The following is a 10,712-nucleotide window of genomic DNA, read 5'->3' on the forward strand; positions in this document are numbered from 1 at the left end:
CGTGGGGCCCTTTGTCACGGGGACGAAGCAAATAAGGTACTTGATTGTAGCAACATACTACTTCACAAAGTGGGTGGAGGCAAAGGATGTCGAAAATACAAAAGACGGGGATATATACGATTTTATCCTTGAACACATCATTTGTATATTTGGTATACCAGTCCTGATTGTTTCAGACAATGGAAAGCAGTTCGAAGGGAAGAATGTGAAGATGTTGTTCAACGCCTTTAAGATTCAATCCGGGAAATCTACTCCATTATATCCCCAGAGTAATGGGCAGGCATATGATACAAATAAAACGGTGGCCTCCACGTTGAAAAAAAAGCTAGAAGGGCATCATAAAGGATGATGTGAGCAGATCCCGAACGTACTATGGTCATATAGAACCACAATGCAAGAAGCAACATGAGTATCACCGTTCTGTTTAACGTACGAAGCAGAGGCAATGCTACCAGCAGAATCCATCCTGCCCACAACAAGGAGAGAGGCATGGGAAAAAGGGTTAAACATGGACTTAATTCGTGCAAAATTGGACGATCTCGAGGAAAATAGAGACATTGCGTTAAAGCATATGACGAACTACCACCGGAGGCTGTCGAGAGAATATGATAAAAGGGTAAAACCGAGAAGCTTCGTCCCGGGAGAGATGGTGCTACGAGAAATACCACCTTATCAGCGAGGACCAGGAGGAAATATAGAACCCACTTGGGAGGGTCCATACATCGTAAAGAGGGTGGTTGGAAATGGGGAATATTAGCAGACTGCGAAGGGAAGGATACTGACGAAGAAGGGAAGATAATTTACGGTGAAGTAGAACGACAAGATAAAAGGCTAGATCATCCTTGGAACCCTATTTGCAATAAGAAATATTATCCCTAAATATAAGAAGCGAACATAATTTATCAATAAAATATTTCTACAATTTTATACAAATGGATCCATTTACACGAGCAGATAAGACCTCACATTAGGAGGCAAATAATGGCAACGAAATAAGCAGTTTCTAGGGAAACTTAAAACCTTCGCCTAGGAAGGCTGGGAACCCGCGGCATGCACCCTAATTCGCATAAAAATGAAAGAGGCAAAGACCTAACGTATGTCGTGGACAATTCTCAGACAGAAAGCTAGGGGAAAAGATAAGACCTATCCGCTGAGGGTCCATTTTTATGATGGTCTTCGGTAAGGAGTGAAGAAATATGACCAAGGAGCTGACGTATTCGGTTGAGTTGCGGGTGCCTGAGACGTCTGGAGCGTTACCGGCCATGTCCGTATGGAAAGTCTTGGCTACGATGCACTCGATGCCAAAGAAACCCTACTTAGGGTGTGACTTCGTAACTCCGAGCCTTATCGGCGAAGTGGATAAGAAGTCACGAAAATAACTGAATGTCGTAATAACCGAATGGGAGGAGACCAACATGCATGTTAGGGTTAACCTCCTTGAAGGGGCAGTCAGGGGGAATATAAAGGGATGGCACCCCCCCATATTAGGGAGTTATGTGACCAAAAAAGACGACAATGTCATGGGGCTGCTATTCATGGGAATAGATAGGCCTGTCATATTGTCGCGAAAAGAAAACTTAGCAAATATGTTAAGGCGAGGTTGATGGATTGCTATTCGTAAAAATAGCAAGCGCCTGAAACTTCGCCGAAGAAATACCCTTCATAATAGGATGAGGCGCAATAAGACATTAACTATGAGGCGCATTAAGACCTCATAAACAAGAAAATAAAAGGTAAACAAAAAATAGACGTACACACCGGAATGGCGTACGTATGAAGAGCGTAACCAGAATACTCTCGTCTTGATCGGACAAAGCTCAACACTAGTACAAATCTTCACATTGGCCACACTTAATCACCGTGTCCATAGGCTTTTGGTCGTGGATTTTTTTCACTCCAAAAATGTGGCATCAGGTGCCGTGACAAAGAGGTACCTTTATGGCTACATAAACTTTGAGTAACTACAAAATATGATTTACCATGGTTGTACCTCTATAACCGTGTCTATATGGTATTCATTATTTTTTTGTAGTTAAGCATTTTCACTATTACCATGGCCATAGGATCCTTATAGACACACAATTTGATTTATACGTGGCTAAATTTTACCTTAAAATCACGTGAATTTTATTTTAGCCATGGCTTTTGTCCTCAATTGGACACGTAAAATTTGTTTTATTGTGGCCAATTCCTGAGTTACAGTTACCCTAAAGTCACGTGGAGCTGTTTTAAGTGTGGCCATCTTTATTATTTAGACACACAAAATTGTTTTGGTATGGCCAATGCATGACTTATGGCTACGTTAAAGATGTAATACCATGGCTAAAAACTTTCTGAAGACACATTAAATATTTTCAATGTAGCTATAACTTTCCGAAGACACATTAAATATTTTCAATGTAGCTATTGTTTACCTTTTAGACACATGGGATTAGGTAAACCATGTCCCCAAATTTTTGGAAGTCACAAAATGGATTCTAATTGTGGCTAATATTTAGCTTTTAGCCACTCAAAAATTGTAATTTTCATAGCTCTTATCCTGTGGCCACCTATTTGAACCATGTGTAACAAAATTTATATTAATATCCATTCATACAAATTTAGCACACCACAAATAAAATTTATCCGAAATATTTTTTATATATTAATCATATATAATAAACAACTTGTATGTTTCAAAAGTTCCGCAGTAAGCTTAAAAGAAAACAAAGTTTCAACTGGAGATTCACAAGTTAAGACATCTAAAGTCTACAGGCCATGCAACTATTTCTCTGAATAATTATAGGATGCAGTCTTGGTCTCCTTGCTGGTTCTCTGGAGCTTTAGTTCCCTGTTGTTCATACCAGAAGCTTTCTTCTTCTTAATCTTTTTAGTCTGGATCGGCACCATGTTCATCAGGATCTGAAAGTGGCTGCATCGGCAGAAAGAAAGTGGATTTACAAGGCAACCATGCTACCAATCACGATGCATAAGGTGTTCAATAGGATAAAGTTCAGAGAAACTTAGATTGGAACTCCAAATTTATATACAACAGCTTAAATGTTCTCCATTAACTGCCTGAAAAATGTAAATAGCATTCACATCTTCAAGAGCTTAAATACAAAAAACTAAATGCTCATAGTTATATGCTTATGTGTGAATTCTGGGAAAATATATGTTCACCGGGGATAAAATATAGTTATCTCATATCTACCAATGCGGGTTTTAGGACAAAACTAGGTGTATTAAGAATGCAGAGAAATTAAGAATTGCATTCAGGTATCACACATCAGATATCATTATAGGACATAGCATTCAACTACATTATAGGTCATATCATTCATATAGTCAGTACAGAGAACATGGTTAGAAGAAATATGCTTCTCTGTATGAAAAGGATAAAACACTTGCATGGCTGGGAGAAATATGCTTTCCACTAAGAATGTCAAGCAACAGAGTACCAAAGCTACACTCTCTGGCGTGACTCTTCCTGCACAATGGAGACAAGAGACTGGATTAGAAAATGGTATAAGTTAGGTAATCTACATTAATTGGTACTAGTCTCACGCTCACAGATACAGCATTGCAATAAGTAGCTGCTAAGTTTATGGGAATCTAACTCCAAACTAAATGCACCGACCGAAGTGGGTCAAGTTCATTACAAACTGGATTTCCTCTCTCGATATAAATAAGACACTCTTCTTTGATGACTATCCGACAATGTAATGACAACATATATAGACCTTGAGAAGGAAGACAACAATTTTGTTTCCCAAACGTTGGGAACTAGAAAAACAAATATCATTTCAGTAAAGGATAAAAGAAACTAAATCCAGCATGACTAAAAAAAAAAACAGGAGCAAATCAGCAAATGCCGCGCTTCGGAATTCAACATAAAGTTGGCAAACACTATTTCCTAGGCTGAAACTTCATACCTATACTTTTGCTGTCAAGCCATGTGGGAAGTGTGTCATATCACACAACAATTATCTTCATATACTTCATATGTTCCAAAGGTAATAATATTTCTTTTATTATTCCATTTGGCTCTATTGTTTGTTGTTGTTGCTGAGATTCTATATTTGCTTCCTGTTACATATACATAATAATCTGTCACCTGTGTCACTTCCAATTTCTCTTACTTATTGCAACCTGTTTTTCTTGTAATTTGTTTAGTCACATTAATCTACTCGGATCCGTAGTGAATCACTTGTAGATGGAAAGTAATCTGAATTAAGTTTGTTAGTAAGCCTTCTCCGACACATAGTTATATACTTTGGAATCTTAATTGACTGAATCTGATACTCTTAGCTTGATTGAATATTTATGTTTCCCAATTTAGGATAAGTATCTAAATCATTAGCCAGTGATACCGAAATAGGGATTACCAAAAGCTTTTACCCTTTCAACCAAAATCAGAAAAGTAAAAAGCCTGAACTTCTTTAACAATTGAAGACAAAGAACACACAATAACAAAAAATATAGGACATGGGTTTATAATTTCACCTAGTTTGCTCCCTGAGTCCCTTCACAATCATCGGATGAACAAAAGTGACCACCAACAAAGCTTACCACCACTAACACTACGGACAGAACCAACCACCACTTCAAAAGCTAAGATCCAGCTTCTCTCAACCTAAATGACAAAAACAAAACAATCATAACATGAGTTCCAAAAGATCTGAACATAAAAATAAACATGTTGTAAAAAAAATGAATACGTAATACCAAAAATTAAGGGCAACTTATCTAAAATTATTTTTTCTAGGGTCTCAATTGAACAACTCCTCTTGCTGGATTGAGTTGCTTTCAGCAGAAACACAAGCTCAAAAAACAAGGTATAGCCAATAGCTCGTCTTCATCCGGTGTAAAGCAACACATTTCACATAAACATTAACGAAAATCTCCAAGAAAAACCTAATTTTGTTCCTTCCGCAAACATGAGTTCCGAGAGAATGGGACGGAGAGAATGGGACGGAGTGATAGCGGTGGTGTCTCTTTAGATTAGGATTTATTTTTTTTTGGTGGAGCAATCGAGTCCCAGCGAGATTTGAGATTCGCGGAGAGAGGAAAGGGCAAAATTGAGGCCGACTGCGTGTCAAAACAAAAAAAAAAAAAAAAAAATTGAGGCCGACCGAAATTTCTTTATGAGAAGTGATGGACGGTAGATCCCAGGACGGGTGGCTAAGTTCTATGGTGTTCTAATCTAGCAGCTAGATTAGCAGTCCACATCAGCTAAGACAACCTCCTAAGTCGTATGGCGGTGCTAATCTAACAGCTAGATTAACAGTTAATGTCAGTGCCAGTGCTGTTTGGTTCAGCGCAACCAATTTCAGCCATCAGATTAAAAAATAAATCTTGATGCGCTGAACCATTCAGCAAAAAGGTTGTTTTTGTGGCGCTGAACCAGCTTGATTTAATTCATTTGGGTGAGAGTGAGTTCGAAGAATGAGAATGGACCTGTTATCTCATTTTCAACGCGATAGAAATTCGAAAATGATATAGATTTCGACTATTTAGAGAGGTCGTGAAGCTGTGTTTTTTTTTTGAAGCATGAGATTTATTAATCTACTAAAAGGCTATTACAAGAGAGTATACAATACCGAAGGACTCGAATACATTTGGATTTGTATGCCAAGAGTTAACAACAACATGACAGTAAGCAAAATGTGAGTGGCAATCTCCGGCTTAGAATTACAACAAGGTAGGTGTTGAAATCAGTAAGGTGGATCTGAACGAGGTTGTCAAGGGTCCTTAGGCCTTCGACGAATGCTTTCCACACAAAAAAAGTTATATTTTTGATGGACACGACAAGTATATTTCAGTTCCAAGTACATTTTCAGTGACTTTGGTTCGTAAGCTGTTTTTTTTCTCTGTGATTTTGGTTCACACAAGTACATTTTCAGTTCCAATATACATTTTGATTAATCAACGAGGTCCCAAAGCAGTTTCTTGTTCAAATTGGGATTAAGAGTTTCGATTTTGACAAACCATACTTTATTCCATCGGAACATATTCATCATCACTAGATCATATTCAGTATCATTGGTATTACCCACCTAGTTCCATCCAATTGTATTCATTTTCTCTCACAGTCATTGGATAATATATATCATATCTGGACATATTGAAACAATAATACCAATTCCACCAAGAAATATAATCTGATTTTATTTCATCCCATCCGATCGTGTTCGAAATCGCTAGACGATACTCAATATGACCCATCATCACCCAATTCCATGTAATTCAATCCAATATGCACAATTTTCTCTCACTATCATTTGACAACACTTTCCTTGACTGATTGTCCACAAATTTAATCTACTTCACTTCTTTTTATCAAATAATAATCAGAATCACTATATCACACTAAGTATAACTGATTATCCACCTAATTCAATCCAATTATACTCAACTTTCTTCCACAATCACTGAATAACGCTTACTTTTACTTATTACCCACATATTTAATCGGATTTTACTCAACTTTAGTCCTTTCCACCAAATTATACTCGAAATCACTAGTTATACACGATATAACTGATTATCCACTTGTTTTCATCTATTTGAATCTGATTATACTCAACTTTCTTCGACAATCAATGGATAACGCTTACTTTGACTGATATCCACAAAATTAACCCAGTTTTACTCAAATTTGCGCAATCCGATCGAAACATATTTAAAATCACTTGATCTTACTCAATATGATAGATTATCCACCTAATTCCATTTAATTCAAACCAATTATACTTAACTTTCTTTCACAGTCACTGGATAACGCTTACTTTGACTGATTATCCACAAATTTAATCCAAATTTACTTAATTTTACCATATTCTATCAAATCATACTTAAAATCACTAGATGATTTTCAATATGACCGATTATCCATCCAATCCCATCTGATTCAGTCAAATTGTACCCATTTTCATCTCACAATCACTAGATAACGCTTATTTTGACTAATTATCCACAAATTTAAGGATTCGACTACTGTGAAATTCAGATTATTAGAGGAACAACTTCTTGTGATTGTTGTTTAAATCACGTAAAGACAATATGTATGGTATTTATTCGACCAATCATGATTTGACATGTGGTATTTAAGTCACACAGAGACAATCTGCATTGTGTTTATTCGACCAATAGAAGATCATAATCTTTGATCGAACGAATATAAATGCAAACACAAAAACTCATATGGATTACCATCTTATACAAAGGAGGGAAAATTGCGAATCTCCATGGGCGGGAACAACGAAGTTTTGGCGCACTATTTCCCCCCTAAAATATTTCAGTAATTTTTCTTTTACCTCGAAACCCTAATTAACTTCATCTTATCATATTCCTTCCTTTTTTTTTACTTTTATTCTCTTTCCAAGCTCGAACTCTCCGAGAAAACCCATGAACAGAACTTCACCACTTCCATGTTCACCACCAGAATATCAATAAACAAGAAGTATTTTTCTCAACAAAATCAGAAATCAATACCTCTCTGAGTGGTTAATCAACTGTAAATCAAAAACATCTGGTAATTTCAGATCTTCTCTTATTAAGTTATATGGATTTTTAGAGATTCTGGAGAAAAAGATTATATATGGATTTATCTTTTTCCTTTTCTTTTTTTTTGCTCGATTAGATTTCTCTTTTTCCTATAATCGTACAAAGATATCGGGGGTATGAAGATCTGTATTTCTTTATAAATTATATGAATTATTTTTTGATTGGATTCATATGAATCGGTTCAAAATAAATAAAAGCTAGGTCTCTTTATTTTTCTTATATTGTTCATGAGTTTATATAGATTTGATGATTGGAGTTTTCAGATTATGGGTATGATTTGATTTAAAATTTGTTGCGTTGTTCAAAAATTTCATTGTAATCCATGTTTCAAGAGATGAGTCATTTTTTCTTTTTCATAAACTTGCTGAGTATAGATGCAGTGTGGTGTCATGAGGGTTTGATTATAATTAACAGGGCTTATGCAGTGTTGAAATTCTAAGTTCTTGTAGTTAAAAGTATAAGTTGGTGGAACTCCTGTAAAATTGCTGGGTGCAATTAGTGAATCCTTGCATTTTTGGATATGTTGTGCAGTTAGGGAGAAAGCAGGATTGGCAGGATAGGTCTAAAAACATGAGGAGAGGGAAACAAGAAGCAGACAATAATAAGAATGATAACTCTCCCAAGCCGAGTTTGCCAGGGTTTAATGAAATTCCTAAACAGATTGATCCCAGAATGAAGGTACATCAAACTTTCAATGGTTCATAATTAAGACTAGCTGGATTCTGAAGTGTTGTTATTGTTATTTGTTATTTTGAGATTTGTGGCTTTGAGTTAAGATATGATTTCTTGCATGAAATAGGAAAAGGATCACCTTATGCGGAAGAAGAGGACTTGAAGAAGAATGTGCTTAAGATTCCCCCAACATCAGTTGTTAAAACAACTCGCGGTAGCCGTTGACTAAGTTCTCAGTCTTCTCACGTTGTTTATTTTCTTATGTCAGGGTGAATTTATGTGATTGTGGTGAACAGTTTGAATCCCAGTTCAGAAGTTTTTTGACTACTTGAAATTCTACATTTATAACTGTAGTTATAACCTAATTCACTAGTTTGCTAAGACGAGCACTGGAATTAGCCTTCAAATGTGTCTATTTATTTTGTGTGAATGCAGAATCATCTGTAGATTATTCCGTTTACTATAGAGTTTCAAATCATTTTGATAATATCAATGTGATTTCAGGATCATTTGCTGTTATCATTATATGTATCCGTTTTCGGCATTTTAGATTTCAAATTTCGGGGTGGCATAGCTTGACGAGAAAACAGGTGAAGAAGGAGGACATTGATTTTGAAGATGAAGAAAAGAAGGTATATCAATTTACCTTGTTCCCTGTAATCACGCATTGATTTTGGGGCTTTATTAATTTGATTTTTATTGTTTAAAAATTATTTGGAGGTTTAGTTATCTAATTTGATTTAGTTAGTGCTTTGGTTCAGGAGTTTACTGTGATGGATGCAACGGCACAAGTTTTTCTAACAATGTTGAGAATAATACTTTTAGGCAAAAGACTGTGGAAGCTAATTTAGAACTTAATCTGAATGCATTCCGACCAGATATTGCTAGTAGTTCTCATGGAGTTCTTGACACGAAGGTATGTGGTCTAACTTATCGAGTTTTTAAAAACTTGTCCATGGTTATTATCTTTTATTTTATTAGATGTTAATGGATGGTTCAGAGTTGATGGAAACTGTGCTTCCAAGCCAACATTCTCTGTTTTGAAAATGCATGGACTGCAAGAATTACGCTGGTAGGAAGAGAGACTCGCTCTCTTCCACGGGATAATGTAATCATAGTGATACCATACATGCATCAGTTAGATGCCAATGCTACAGTAACTGCGGATATTGAATCGTCTAGCTATGCGATCTTCCAGTTCTCCACCAATATCTAAGAAAATGAAGCTTCATGGAAAAACTTATTTCCTACAACATGAATATAGTGAGATGCTCACTATTTGGTTTCTTATTCTGTGAAATAGGTTGAATTATACTCTCACATACCCTGAAGTTGTTGTTATCTCTATGCAAAGGCATATTCTTGTCGATGGCAAGGTCATAACAGACTAGACATATCCTTTTGAAGGAATGATAAAGAACCCACGATAACTTAGATACAAAAAGATTAAGAACCCACGATCATTATTGATGGAATCAATAACTAGTTCATGTTTCGTTGTGTGCTTATGTAATGATTTCCCAAGAAATTGCATAGCCAATTTTTTATTCTCAGTTAACAAAACGTGATCCCTATTCTCAGTATACCATTTTTTCTGGTACTTACCTTTGTGATTTTATTGGTTTATTTTTAAGATGTCATGTCAATTCCCAAGACAAATGAGAACTTCCATCTCCTTTATGACACCAAGGGTCGTTTCAGACTCCGCTCAATGAAGAATGAAGAGGCCAAAGTCAGTCTTTCGTTTTGTTGTTTTCACAGCCGTACGGGGTATAATTAAACCTTTTCTTTTTGTAGCCTAATCAACACTCTCTAGATGTGCTTAGTTTTAAAAAAGTTTTCTTCTGGGAGTTCACAGACTTAAATTTTACTAAGAAAATGTGATTCACAAAACATTTTACTGTTGCAGTTCACGCTTGCAAGGTCCCTAATGTGCATTTTGGAACAAAGGGTATCCCATAAATCAACACATTTGATGGCCGCACTATCTGCTACCCAAATCCCCTTGTCAAGGCCGACGATACCATCAGGCATGATCTTGAGAGCAACAAGATTAATTTCATCAAATTTGAGATTGGCATCGTTGTCATGGTCATTGGACGAAGAAACAGAGACCGTGTTGGTGTCATTAAGAACAGAGAAAAGCATAAGGGAAGTTTTGATACCCTTCACATCCAGGATAAATTCCCTTTCCGTCACGGGTTAAAATGGGTGTCTATTACCACCCTACACATTCGACACATACATAATTGCTTAATGTGGCCATATACGCATCTATGACTACATGTAATGGGTTTAAACTGAAACTCATGACCAAATGTTGCCCTATGATTACAGTTGATGGGTTTAGGTTTAAAGCCATGACCAAATGGTGCACTATGGAAACAGGGTAACACAAAACGTGGCTATACTTATACCTATGACAATTAGCCACGCAAATAACCTGAAACGTGGCTAGGCTGTAAACTAAAAAACGTGGCCTATGTAAAGGT

The 10,712-nt window shown here is 36.3% G+C and overlaps 2 long non-coding RNA genes and 1 pseudogene across 2 annotated transcripts; 2 read left to right on the forward strand and 1 right to left on the reverse strand.

Moving 5' to 3' along the window:
• Nucleotides 1–2,625: 2,625 nt before the first annotated feature.
• On the reverse strand, nt 2,626–5,035 carry LOC113349382. The gene is made up of 2 exons (XR_003360127.1): nt 4,486–5,035; nt 2,626–3,057 (listed from the first exon to the last, which is right to left on the reverse strand). It is a non-coding gene; the product is annotated as an uncharacterized LOC113349382 (long non-coding RNA).
• A 2,337-nt stretch (nt 5,036–7,372) lies between these two features.
• Nucleotides 7,373–8,536, forward strand: LOC113354083. Its single transcript, XR_003361668.1, has 3 exons — nt 7,373–7,516; nt 8,080–8,226; nt 8,348–8,536. It is a non-coding gene; the product is annotated as an uncharacterized LOC113354083 (long non-coding RNA).
• Nucleotides 8,537–9,404: 868 nt separating this feature from the next.
• On the forward strand, nt 9,405–10,500 carry LOC113352155 (annotated as a pseudogene).
• The last annotated feature ends 212 nt before the right edge of the window (nt 10,501–10,712 follow it).

The sequence above is a fragment of the Papaver somniferum genome, chromosome 2, assembly GCF_003573695.1.
Source record: "Papaver somniferum cultivar HN1 chromosome 2, ASM357369v1, whole genome shotgun sequence".
Classification (NCBI taxonomy): domain Eukaryota; kingdom Viridiplantae; phylum Streptophyta; class Magnoliopsida; order Ranunculales; family Papaveraceae; genus Papaver; species Papaver somniferum.